Genomic DNA, 13,719 nt, shown 5'->3' with positions numbered 1-13,719 from the left:
GGTCTTCATGAAAATTGGGTGATGATGTTTTTTTTCGTAACATATTTTTTATAAATGTTGGGTAAGAAAATTTAGTTATGAAATATCTGATAAAAACTGATCATTTTGTGAAAGGATACGTACTTGTGATTTTTATTTCAATGATAAATGTTTCATATTACTGATTATTTATACATGCGTATGAATAACAATACGCATGTGAGATTATGTAAAATGTGCTATGTAATACTATGTATGATTCCTTTGATACGTACATATCTTAAGCATAATTAAAGTTATACATTCATAAGTTTGTTTTATACACAACACATCCAAATGCATGCATGTAGGATGATGTCGGTGACACAATAACAGATTTAGTTCAAGACGTTGGAGATACATTATTATTTGGTTTGTCAACACCTTCAACTACAAAGCCATTGAATGAAGGTACACTAAATACAATGATCGAAAGTCAGTGGATGATTCCCGACAGTCAGTATTCACCTGATTTCTCTGATGCTCAAGTTAGCCACAAAAGCACCTATAAAAGGGGACTGAAAGAAGTCGAGGATTTCAAGGTCACCGTACGTCACAAAATTTGATTCTAGCTCTAAGGACGAGAGCAATTTCGATAATGAAGAGAAGCAGAAGTATGATTTTGATGATTGTACCATTTACCAAGATTTGCCTAACCAATTGATGTTCGATTACTCTGAGTGGATTGAAGTAGGGTTATTGAAACATTATGCTGACAAGTAAGTAATTTGAAAACTTTTTTTTATTTTTGAGAACACTACGACAAAATAAATTTTTGTGATGTTTAATCCTTGTTAATTTTGCAAGCAAACAAACGGACAATCACTATCTTAAAAATGCTCAAGGATTAGTTTTTTCAGAATTGGTCTTTGTCTTTGCACAGTCACAGTCAAAGAATTGATCTACTTGATGCCGCAACACAAAACATGCAGAAACGATGAGGTAAATTAAACTAAATTTGTTCCATATCGTAAATATTATTAATGTTAAAAACTTTACTATAATGCTATATCATACATGTTACTCTTACAAGCTTCTGTTACTTTTACAATCTACACTAAAAACTTACATCATACATTTAAAAATAACGTATAATTATGAAATGTAATCTGAAGTACTAATACTGAAGTTGGAATGATGTATAGCAGTTAGTATATTGTAGCATATTGCATTAAATAGAACTAAAACAATCAATACGTGTCTCATACATTTCAAGCTATGTATAATACCCTATCATACATGGAGCATCTTTTATTATCATTTATCCAACGTGCAGTAAAATATGATCTATAATACCATGCAACACCAGTTATTATTAGAAACTAAACATTAACATCATATAATGCATATTTTAATTAGTGAAAATTGATTTTATTATTACAGCAAGCACTAGAATATTACATCATACATAGCTAAGGATGTATAATTATTTATCATACATATAGTGGCAGTAATTCATACATTAATGTGATTGACAAATGCGTAATTAAAATTCTACAATATGTTATTTTCTTTCATTGTTTTTTATATTTTACTCTTTTACACATGTAGCACTTAGATGTGATATTCTACCACTTGAGAAAGAAATCGAAGCTGCAGTTGTGTGATAATTATAGATATACAACAACCAGTTGCTTCTTTAAAACATATATCGAGAAGATATATAGTTGATATTATCCAGCGGCTCCAACAGTTCAAATATGCGTTCAAGAAGACTATGCAGAATCTTATATTGTAGCTAACAATGAAGATGTTATTACAAATACAATAAATGGATTCTATATTCCTGCTGGATTACCATGGCATATGATTGATGAGGTATGTGTTCCTGTTAACTGTGACAAAGAATTTTACTGGGTATTGATTGTAATTGTATTGAAAGAGAGAGTGATACGTGTGTATGACTCATTGTCAAGTAAAAAAAAAATAGAACCACCAAACGAAATACAAAAGTTAACAGTGATATTGCCTACTTACTTGTCAGACAATGATTTTTTTGAAAAGATAGAGCGAACTGACTGGTCAACACTAGAAGCATACAAAGGGAAGCTTGGTCGGCAAACTGGTCTCATCAGTCAAAACCCATTTGACATTGACTATGTTCAAAACATACCACAACAAGCTTCTGATATTTTGTAAGTAAATTTTGTTTATTTATTTTACATGTATAATCATGGTATAATTATTGAATAGACTATTCCTTCATTTTTTTTTCAAATCAGGGATTGCGGTGTCTTTGTGGCTGCATACGCAGAAATATTAAGTGAAGGGCAGCAAGTGCATTCATTTGGGTTTGATGTTGGAAGTCAACATGGACGGTATGCTTCATTACTATAACATTACGGAATGACAAAGGCACAAAAGGGTACACGAGTGATAATGGAGATCCTCCTCGGCCAAGGAACAGTTATCTCCAATCAACCGATGAAAGTGCAATTGTTACTTTAGAGTATCACTTTTTTAAAACAGTCTAATTATTTTTTAGTAGTTGATGTTAAACAGTTACATAAACTATATTTTGTTTGGGTGTTGGATTTTAATTTACATTTTATGGATGTCCTTACTCTTCTTATACATACTTATCTTTTGAAGAAATATTTTGCAATTACTTATACTATATTGTACTGTTAATAAATAGTTTGATAGTTAATGAGTTTTCTTACATAATATTATATATAACATATAACAATAAATTGTGTTGTAAGTTAATAATACATTGAACAAGTCTCTCATACATGTAGAATTATGTATTACATAACATCATACATGTTGTTAAACTTTCATGACTCAATAGAAAATAACGAAAATATTTAACAACATACATATTTATAAAGTATAATACTACATCATACATTATTAACATACAGTTAAGAAATTTTACATTTATTGCTTTTTGAATGTATCAATCATTAAACGTATTATTGGTAAGCAAATATAAATATTTTATATAAAAAAAATTATATCATACATATACACTAATGTATAATCCATAATCATACACATAAAACATAATGTAAAGGCAACTTATATTTTCACAAATTTTGTTACATGAGTGTGTCATTTAGTATGTTGTTTAAATAAAAACTGATACATACATTCAGTTAAAAGTCAATGGTGTCAGTTTATCATCATACATGTTAAAAAAGTATAATAGTGTATAATACATTACTTATATATGAAATGTTAATGGGTAAATGAGTACTACACAATACGTATCAACAACTATTTACTGTAATAGTTGTCAAATTACATAGTATATACACACCTACAATTACATTATAATTGCAAGTTATAAGCTAACGAAATATGATCTATGTAAATTGTATTAAATTGTTATGAAAATATCAAACACTTATTAAGAACTAAACATCGGATAACAGTTAAAAACATAAATCAAAGTTGTTCCAGCGTATCAACAAAACCTAATTAAAATGATTATTATTAAAAACAAACTAAGCTTAAGAATTTAGAACAATAAATTATCTTCTTCACGATTCCTTTGAAAAGAAATCGCACGCTCTTCGGTTGTGACGTGCACGCCCGCATTTACTGCAACAGTTCGAACTTGAAGAAAGTGATTCACTTGATTTCAAATGTCTTTCTTTCTTTGGCCTACCAGGAGGTCTTCTATATTTGAGCGGTACAACTTCTTCATTATCAACAAAAGATGTAACATTTCAATGCTTCATGTCGGGCATTGGAACTATCGAATTTTCATACCTCTTGACTATGGTGTTTGGCCTGTACAATTCTGAGCAGTGATGACCATAATCCTTTACATCTATATTTTTACTCTTTAATACGGAAATTGCGTGTGGATAGGGTATTTCATTAATTTGATATCGGCCACAGTTGCACGTTCCACGCTCAATATTGATAATGTACCTCCGTTCCGATTCATATACACAATAAAGATAACACCAGCTGCCTTAACCTATTAGAAATTACTTATTTAATACAGATGCTAACATAAAAAATTTTAATCAATAGAAAATAGAGTTATTTTCATAATTCTTCTAATACATACCGTCATCCGCAAAGCCTTGGCCCCATTAAGAGTCAGCATTTCTTCAAACCTTCTCCAGAGTGTTGTGTTAGTATAAGATGAAATTTCGTCACAATTTTATGCGGCAAATAAAATTCTAACTTCTTCAAGGAAACCTAAAATTGGAAGTTCTCTAGTCTCTACCAAGAAACCATTAATACATTCGGTTATATTAGAGGTCATTATTTGTAACACCCCAAAAATCTGTCCTAAGATATCACACTGTGCTTAAGGCCACAAGGATCCCAAGCTAACCCTTCTACTGGCATAACTCATAAGCAATAGAATAAATATGTATAAAATGACTGAATTTACTATGCGGAAACATAAAAATGATGGAAACTAAGAAAATACAATACTGATACAACTTTTACATTCTGAAAAGTCTGAAAAAGGGACTGAAAATACATAACTGACTCTAACTGACATCTGTGAAGCCTCTACAATACTGACTATAGATTGCTGGGACGGCACTCCAACTATCACTAATCAATACATATGAATAAGAAAATAAAGTATATCAATAACATCTAATTAAAGTTCCCGAAGTAGGAGAACTCCTCATCTATCGGCTGGAATCTGCGATCTGTCTGAATATAGTATACGTGCTACAACTGAGCTGATACCTACATTATGAGACAATATAGCACATAGACATATATGTGGATCAGTACTTTGAGGATGTACTGAGTATATGGGGGTGAATGCATAAGTAAAAACATCACTCATCATCATATTTTGCAAAACAATGCATGCTAAATGTAAATGACTCACATAAGCTGGAATATCTGAAATGCTAAAAATAATAATCATGAGAAGCAAATCATGCTTTATAAATCTAGTGAGTCATAAAATTTAGTTCTAAAAGTTGTACTTGTATTCTCCCTTTAAATCATATTGTCTAAGTGTAGAAAGGACTCACTCTAAATCTGCAAGCTAAAAACTGTAGTTAATATCTTTCTGTAAAGCATAATCTGAGTAAAATTTATGAGCCTTAACACTTAATTTTTCTGAAAGCTTTTCTGTTACTCTTTCTGTTCTAGAATTTGTAATCTGTAAGCTTTAAAACTTTAGGAAAAATACTTTATTTGAAGGGAGATACTTCAAAACTATTCTGAAAAGCTTATTATAGGGAAAAACTATTCTGCAAGGGAAAATATTTTATCTGAAAAGCTGTATAACTTTTACTAGCAGGGAGGTTCTCTTAATCTACATAAACCATTTGAGCTATATGGAGTTCAACGTCTTGACCTCCTAAGGAGGAAACCTCGCGTTGAGGAGAGGTGTCATACTCTTGCCAGGGAGTATAACCTAATCCAGGTGATCGATCACAAGCTAAATCTATCATCCATGTAAATGGGAATAATCTGAGTCTGTACCTATGTTGGCTATATAGTTCTGTGGAAGATAGGGCATGCTAATCCCATACTTCCCGCTCGGTGCTATATACTACTCCCTCTTAAATTTGTATGCTCAAATCATTGAAAATCCACTTTTTTAAAACTAGCATAAAGATTCGTATAAAAATTAATTATGCATTTATCTGAGTAAATCTGAGTTCTGTAAACTATAAAATATGTAGTGGATTCCAAAGCTAAACCAATGATCAAAAGATCAAAGCTTTTTCTGAAAATTGAGGATAATTTGTTCATAAGATGCTTAAAGCATCATGTTTCTTGAAACAATAATATTCAATCTTAGGGTAGTAACACATGTATCAAACTCATGTTAAAGCATCATAATATTCATGCTTGGTAATGTAAATATTGATAGAACAACTCATAATCTGGAAATTTCAGCAATATGCATAAAAATATGAACAAAATCATGGAATTCAACTTCTAAATCATTGAAATTATCATAAGCTTGTAATTAACAATAATGGGTATAAACCCTAACTTCAGTTTCCTAGAAAATCATAGAAATTGCAGTAAATTTGTAATTAAAGTAAAGTTTTGGGCACTAGGATGAAAGGATTATCCTTATTGAAACCCCACATACCTTAATTGATGCTTAGATGAAGAAACCTTGAATTTTGAATTCCTATTGATTCTTTGAAGATGAGATCTTGACTATCTTGTCTTGGGAATCTTCAATCTAAAGCTTTCTTGGAGAATCTATGGTGGAATTTGATTTCTTGGAGAAGAAGCTTTGAACTCTAGGATTTTTATTTGAGATAAAATAGATGAAAAGTGAATATGATGAGCTTTGAATGATTTAAATTCTCTGTTATTCACGACCTGGGGCTGGGAAAAGACCAAAGAACCCTTTTTTAAAACTTCAAGTCGGAACTAAAAAACGTAATATTTTTTCAATTTGGTTGGCCACCGCGATGCGCCCCAATCACGGTGGCTCACTAGAAAAGGATGAACGGGAACTAGGTGTTCACCGCGACACGCCATAATTGCGGTGCCCCTTGAATTGCCATTTTGGCCCTTGGCGTGACGCGCCAGAATCACAGAGTCTCATTGGAATGAGACAATTGGGAAAATGGGCTTCTCCGCGATACGGGGCTATCGCGGAGGGCCACTGAAATTTGACAATTGTCAATTTGTTTAGATCCAAGATGCGCTGAGAGTCCAGGTGACACAGTGTCAACTTAAAAATGTCATAACTCCTTCACCGAGTGTCAGATTTAGGCGAATTTCGTATCGATGAAAAGCTTATTCAATTTTTCACACAATAAAATATCAAAATCTTAAAAATACCGCATGAAATAAATGGTATTCATCTTTGAAGTAAATTCTTGACATTCTATGGATGAATTTAAATTAGGAAAAGTACAGGGTACTACATCATTATACCTCTATTAACATGCGAGTGACATCGAGACCACTTTTCATAACTAGTTTGTTCCAAATATTCCTTAACTCTGTGATCAACCTTTGCAACCTTTGACATAATGTAATCAAAATCTTCTTTTCTATAAGCTTTAGCCATGGAATAATAAAGGTCACTAAGTCTATCTTTGCTTTTTCTAAAATGGGTGCAAATGTTTTTCCATAAATGTCAAATACATACTAGATGAGCGACATTAAGATAAACAACACTAACACCTTTTATGATACTTTTATTTCGATCTGATACAACACACATGTTGTCCTGTTCCCCAAATGCCTCCTTAAACTGATGAAAAAATCAAGTCCACCCATTGACATTCTCCAAATCAACAACACCATACGCTAATGGCAGAATACAACCTAAATATAATAGAAAAAAAATAAAAAAATTCAATAAAATATGCAACAGTCAATAATATAGGTACTAATTTAGCAGATTTATAAAGTATTATTCATATAACATCAATGTATAATCACTTCTCATACTTAGAAAAACAATTGATAATAATCACAGAGTCACGTATAATAGCAATGAAAAATACCTGCACCATCAAGTGTACTTGTCGATACAAATGTTCCTTGGTATGGTCCGCTTAAATGAGCACCGTCAACAACAACAACAGGCCGACAAAATTCAAAACCTCTTATCATGGGATGTAAGGCAATAAACAAGTATTTAAACTCGTTATCTAATGCCTTATGCATCTGAATGTGCGAATCAGGATACACTTTATTCAGCATATAGATATACCGGGGCATTTTTCTATATCCATCAGCTGGTTCACCTCTAAGCATTGCAATTGCCCTCTCTTTTGCGCGCCAAGCTTTCATGTAGTTAATATCAACTCCATAAACAATCTTCATCTCTTCAATTATGTCCACATGTGTGTGTATTCTCTTGTGATTAATTAATTTTGGTGTTGTAAATTCACATACAAAAGCTGTTGTCGCAATCAAATTATCCAGCACTCTATTACTAAAACTGCATGTATGCTCTGAATCAAAATTTTTTATCTCAAATATTTTTGGATTATTCATACAAGACACCTTCAGGACACATTTGCAGTCTTTGTTACGACAGTACAGTACATAGTTGCATCAAATTTTTTCACGTAGTCAATATATTATACTAAAGATCTAAAAATTATAATTTCAGTTAAAACACTTAAATTGGGTCTGTTACTGTTTCATTATACATTCATTCAAATGTATAATCATATATTATACGTTACTAATATTATTGTTCTCAAATCAACAGAACCCAACTTCAAAACAACAAATTGTTTAGAACGTCTAATACCTTATAACCATTCATTAGACCATCAACAAAAAAAAAACTTTCACATCATACCTTTGTTTGTCAGATCATTAAGCTTTGGTGTTGAATTCATTAGCTATTGCATATCTTGTCATTACTGCAACCAAAGTTTGCTTATCCTTATAAAGCTGCTTTACCTTTATTTCGGTGTTCTTGCAATCGGTAATAAAGTTTTTCACTTCAAATTTAGGAACATATAATGCATACTGATTTTGTGTTTCAACGACCGTTAACGCAGTCGAATCATATTCACCACCTTCAATACAAAGTACAGTCCCTATTTCTCTATCAAACTCGATATCCTTATTCGATTTGTCGAAAGCGAAAATACACAGCGAAAAATTAACCAATCCAGAAAATTATTTCTTCAACTCAACGTAAACCCTCACTCCATTGTCATTCCTTATGATAATTGGAGAAGAATTACCTTCAATAATATATTTCACTTCAATTTTTTTGCGTATTTCGTCAAGATTCAATTCCATGGCGATCGTAGCAATCAATTTCAAGAAAGTTATACTTTTCGAGACAATAATTGTGTCACTTTTGTAGGATTGATAACTAATTTGACTCCCAAATACCAGAATGTCGCAACAATATTGGGATGTTCATATTGATTTTTAGAGAATTGAATAACACAGTAGAAGAATTTATTTATTTTTGCTGCTACAAAGAAGACGACTTTACTGTGACGTTAAAGAAAATATTTGAATTTAAATTTTAGTTACTATTTTTAATCATACACTACTTAATGTTAGCTAATTAATGCTGTAAATTAAGGAACTGAAAGATAATATCTGATTTATCTTGTCTTAATTATAGGATTAACAGTTTTATCATACATTCTTACTATGTATGAGGGACTACCGAATGTATGAGTATATTTACCTAATTCGGAAGAGAGAAAGCATTAAGGAATTTTATGTAATTAGTTTCAATTGAGTGGGGATTTATGTGGTTTACACTTAGAAACATCCTTGCCCTTTATAGGGGGAATTGGGCAAATTGCTAATCTAGCTTTGAGAATTAATAAAATTTACGAAAAAATGACATAAACATAAGCCTTTTAACTTATCATATTTACAAAAATTTTCACGCTTACAAAGTATGTATCGGGAGCTAATTATGTATCTCCCCAAATCCAAAATCAAAAAAAATGTATTAGAAGTTAATTATGTACCTTTACAAAAGGAAAAATGCATCTTCGTTGGGTGTATTATGTATCTCAACAGACCCAAAATCGAAAAAATACATCGGAAGCTAATTGTGTCTTCTTTTATTGTATCGGGGGCAAATTATGTATCTCGACAGATGCAAAATCAAAATTTTCAGTAATTATGCACATTATCAAAATTTTCTGTAACTAAACTTCAAACTGTCGAAATCTATGTTAATTGCTCATATTCTAATTACTTTTAATATAGAAACATCATTTGCACGATCATACATCACATCAGAAACTAAAATATGAAAACATTTAAAATTTTAATGCAATATAAGAAATAACGACTCTAAGATCTGTTTCTAGAGTTAGAAGTGAGTCGTTACATGGTTCAAACTCCACTAATAATTCAGAAGAGTTTCAACTTTAATCAGTTCAACCTAAGGGTGTCAATCGGGTCGGTTTTAATCGGCCCGAACCGGCTCACTAAAGGAAACTGGATCGGTTTGACCCGGCCCGGTAAGCCCAAGGGCTTTAAGGGCTCGGGTTCCAGTATGATTGGATTTTGAGTTTGGGCCCGGTTAACCCAGACCAGACTCAACCCGGTTAGGGCCCACCGGTTAACAGGCTTGGCCCAGATAAGCCTTATTTAATTTTTTATTATTATTATTATTTTTTTTAAGATTTTGGTAAATTGGGCCAAACTAGCCGTTGGCCCAACGGCTATAACGGCTAGTTTGGGCCCAAATATTTAAAAAAAAAAAAATTTTTATTTAAAATTATTTTTTAACCCCAAAAAAATTTCTATAAATACCCTATACTTTCAAATCATTTTCCACACAATTTTTCATTCTCTCAAGTCTCAAATCTCATTCTCTCTCAAATCTCATTTCTCAATTCTCAAATATTCTATATATTTAATTTCTAAAGTGCTCACTTTAATTTTTTTAATTTTGCGATTACTAAGTACGAGTGGAAGTTTCTAAAGTCGTAACCTTCGGATACTTCCAAAATTTGGCATTGTCGTTCCATCTCTTACTTTTAATTTTTAATTAGTGTATTAATTGTTGAATATTTATTTTTATTACTTTTTGTATATTTTGAATATTTTTTAGTTTGATTTATACTATGGATAAATTAAGAAACCTCGATAAAAGTGTCAAAAAATTTTATCCCGAAAGTGGTAGTGGTAGCAAAAAGCGAATTACTAGCGGTAGAGGTACTTCAAGTACTAGATATACCCGTGTGCCTTCGCCTCCGGTACCACTTAGTCAACCTTTTGAGGAAGAAATAGGTGTAGGTGCTCACGATATGGATTATTTAGAAGTTCAGAAAAATTACGGTATAGAAGAATAAAATGAAGTAGATGCGGTTGATTTAGATGAAGATGATGAAAATATTAGTGAGACACCCGAAGTAGGAAATGCTAACGTTAGATCCGAATCGGTTAATCTCCCTTCCCGTCCTCCCCGTGCCCCAAGAGCTCGTAAACAAACTAGTGTTGCATGGAAACTGTTTGAACGTATATCAGATACTGAGGTGCAATGCAATATTTGTCAAAAAATATATAAGCATAAAAGAGGAGGCAAGCAAGGGGGTACGGGTACGTTAATGAGACATTTAGCTGAAGACCACGAAAGAGAGTTAAAAATTGCGCAAGGTGGTGCGGCTGTTGGTGGGCCCACACAAACTAGAATGGACCTAACAACTGGTCACGTAATGAAGAAGTATAATAAATTGAGGGACCGGGAAGAAATAGCAAAAATGGTAGTTGTAGGTTGTTTGCCTTTTAGTTTTCCTTCTTCTGATGCTTTTATTCATTATATTCAAGCAATTTATAATTCTATGTTTAATGATATTCCTAGAAGTACTTGTCGGTCTGATATTTTTTGACTTCATTCACAATATTGTTTTTATTTATCTACATTGTTAAAAAAATATTCAATGTAGAATATTCCTAATTTCTGATCTTGGTCGTGCTATAAATAAAAATGATTATTTAACTGTTACTTGTCACTGGATGGATAGTAATTTTATGATGCAAAAACGTATTCTTGCTTTTTTATATGATGAAGATCGTAAACATACTGGACAATTTATTGCTGACTCGATACATAAAGTTGCAGCATTTTATGGTATCGAAAATAAAATCTTATGTATCGTTTTTGATAACGCTTCTAACAACAAGACTGCTATAACAAAGTTGAAATCTAAGCTATCACCGCCGTTACCTGAAATTTGTCATATTAAGTGTATATGTCATATATATAATTTAATTATAAAAGATGGTCTTGAGTTTTTTGAGATTTATATTGAAAAAATTCGTCTTGCTGTTGGTTTTATACAAGAAAATAATCGTAGATCGAGAATTAAAGAATTTAAAGTTAAATGTCAAGAAAATGGACTTGCACCGATATTGATGCCTGAGAAAATTGATATTAGATAAAATTCTACGTATGATTTTTTAAAAACTTGTTATAAATATAGAGTTCCTATTACATTAGCTTTTAACCAACATTGTGGTTCATTTGCTGATTCTGCCAATTGCATGCTACTTGATTCTGATTGGGTTGTAATTAATGATCTTGTTAAGTTTTTGAAAAAAATTTATGTAGCTACGGTTGAATTTTTCGGTGCTTATTATCCTACTGTTTGTAATATTTTGGGATATATAACCGATATTTCTGGTTTGCTCAAAGAATATAAAAATAAAGAAGGTTATGAAAATGTTGTTGGTGCCATGTTTACTAAATTTAAAAAACATTTTTTCCCGATTCCCCCTATTTTCTTGGTTGGTGCTATGCTAAATCCGTGCATTAAATACCATACTATGTGCCACTTTAGTACTCTTATTTATCGTAACTTAGAAATAAATACTAACAATGATTCTGAACAAGTACAACCTGATTTGTGGACGGCTACGTCTGATGTGAATGCTTACATAAATAAATTATATAACCACTATGCTGATTTAGTTGATTTAGCTGTACCGACACATATCAGTCCAACTGTCGCTCCTCATATTCCCGAGGTGCCATCATTTTCTAAAAGGCCGGCACATTGTGGTTTTCCTGATTCCTTTTATGATTTATCCTGTTGGAACAGTGTTGACGAGGGAGCTTACACATCAACTTATCGGGAAGAGCTTAAGTATTATCTTCGGTCGCCTCCAGAGGATCGCAGACGACGGATCAACACGTTGGATTGGTGGAGGAATAAGGAATCATAATATCATATGCTTTCAAGATTAGTTAGGGATATCTTGAACGTTCCAATGTCAACCGTTGGATCAGAGAGCGTCTTTAGTCAGGGACGACAACAACTTGGAGACAATCGATACTCATTGGGAAGCAATGCAATGAATGTTCTAGTTTGCCTCAGAGATTAGATTAGAGCAGAAAGAAAAATCAAGGAATGGAACCAGAGTCGAATGACGAGCAGAAACTTGACGAAATTATGACTTCGCGGGAGAACTCAGCGGAATCAAGTCCAATGCATGGGTTAGCCCCCGTTGACTTTGACTATCCTATGCAAGTTCCCGTTAATATTAACATGGATGAGTTGGAAAAAATGATGCATAATTTGTAGATTTTTTATTCATGTAAATTATAAATTTTGGATCATTTTGCAATCAATAAAATTCAACATTCATTAATTAACTATCAAGTATTATTAATTTATTATATTAAGTAGTATATGTTTTGTATATTATTGTATATATCTTCTATACACATGTATATTTAACGTATATATTTAATGTATCCAAGTGTATATGTTTTACAAATTAGTATATAACTATATATATATTCATATTGTAGTATATATAAATGTATATTGTAGAATAGTATATATTTTATTTAAAGTAGTACATATATATTGAATGGTATGTATATATCTTCTATAGACGTATATATTTAATGTATACATGTGTATATGTTTTACAAATTAGTATAATATAACTATCTATATATTGTAATACATATATATTGTAGTATATGGTTTGTTTAATTTTAAAGTAGTACATATATATTGAATGGTGTGTATATATCTTCTATAGACGTGTATATTTAACGTATAAATGTGTATATGTTTTATAAATTAGTATGTAAGTGTGTATATATATATATATATATATATAATTTGTTTAAAGTAGTACATATATATTGAATGGTGTGTATATATGTGTATATATTATACCTTCTATAGACTTATATCTTTAACGTATACAAGTGTATATATTTTATAAATTAGTATATAAGTATATATATATATATAGTAGTAAATATATATATATATATATATATATATATATATATATATATATATTGTAGTATAT

Source organism: Capsicum annuum, chromosome 3 (genome assembly GCF_002878395.1).
Source record: "Capsicum annuum cultivar UCD-10X-F1 chromosome 3, UCD10Xv1.1, whole genome shotgun sequence".
NCBI lineage: Eukaryota > Viridiplantae > Streptophyta > Magnoliopsida > Solanales > Solanaceae > Capsicum > Capsicum annuum.
Note: the sequence above shows the minus strand (reverse complement) of the source record.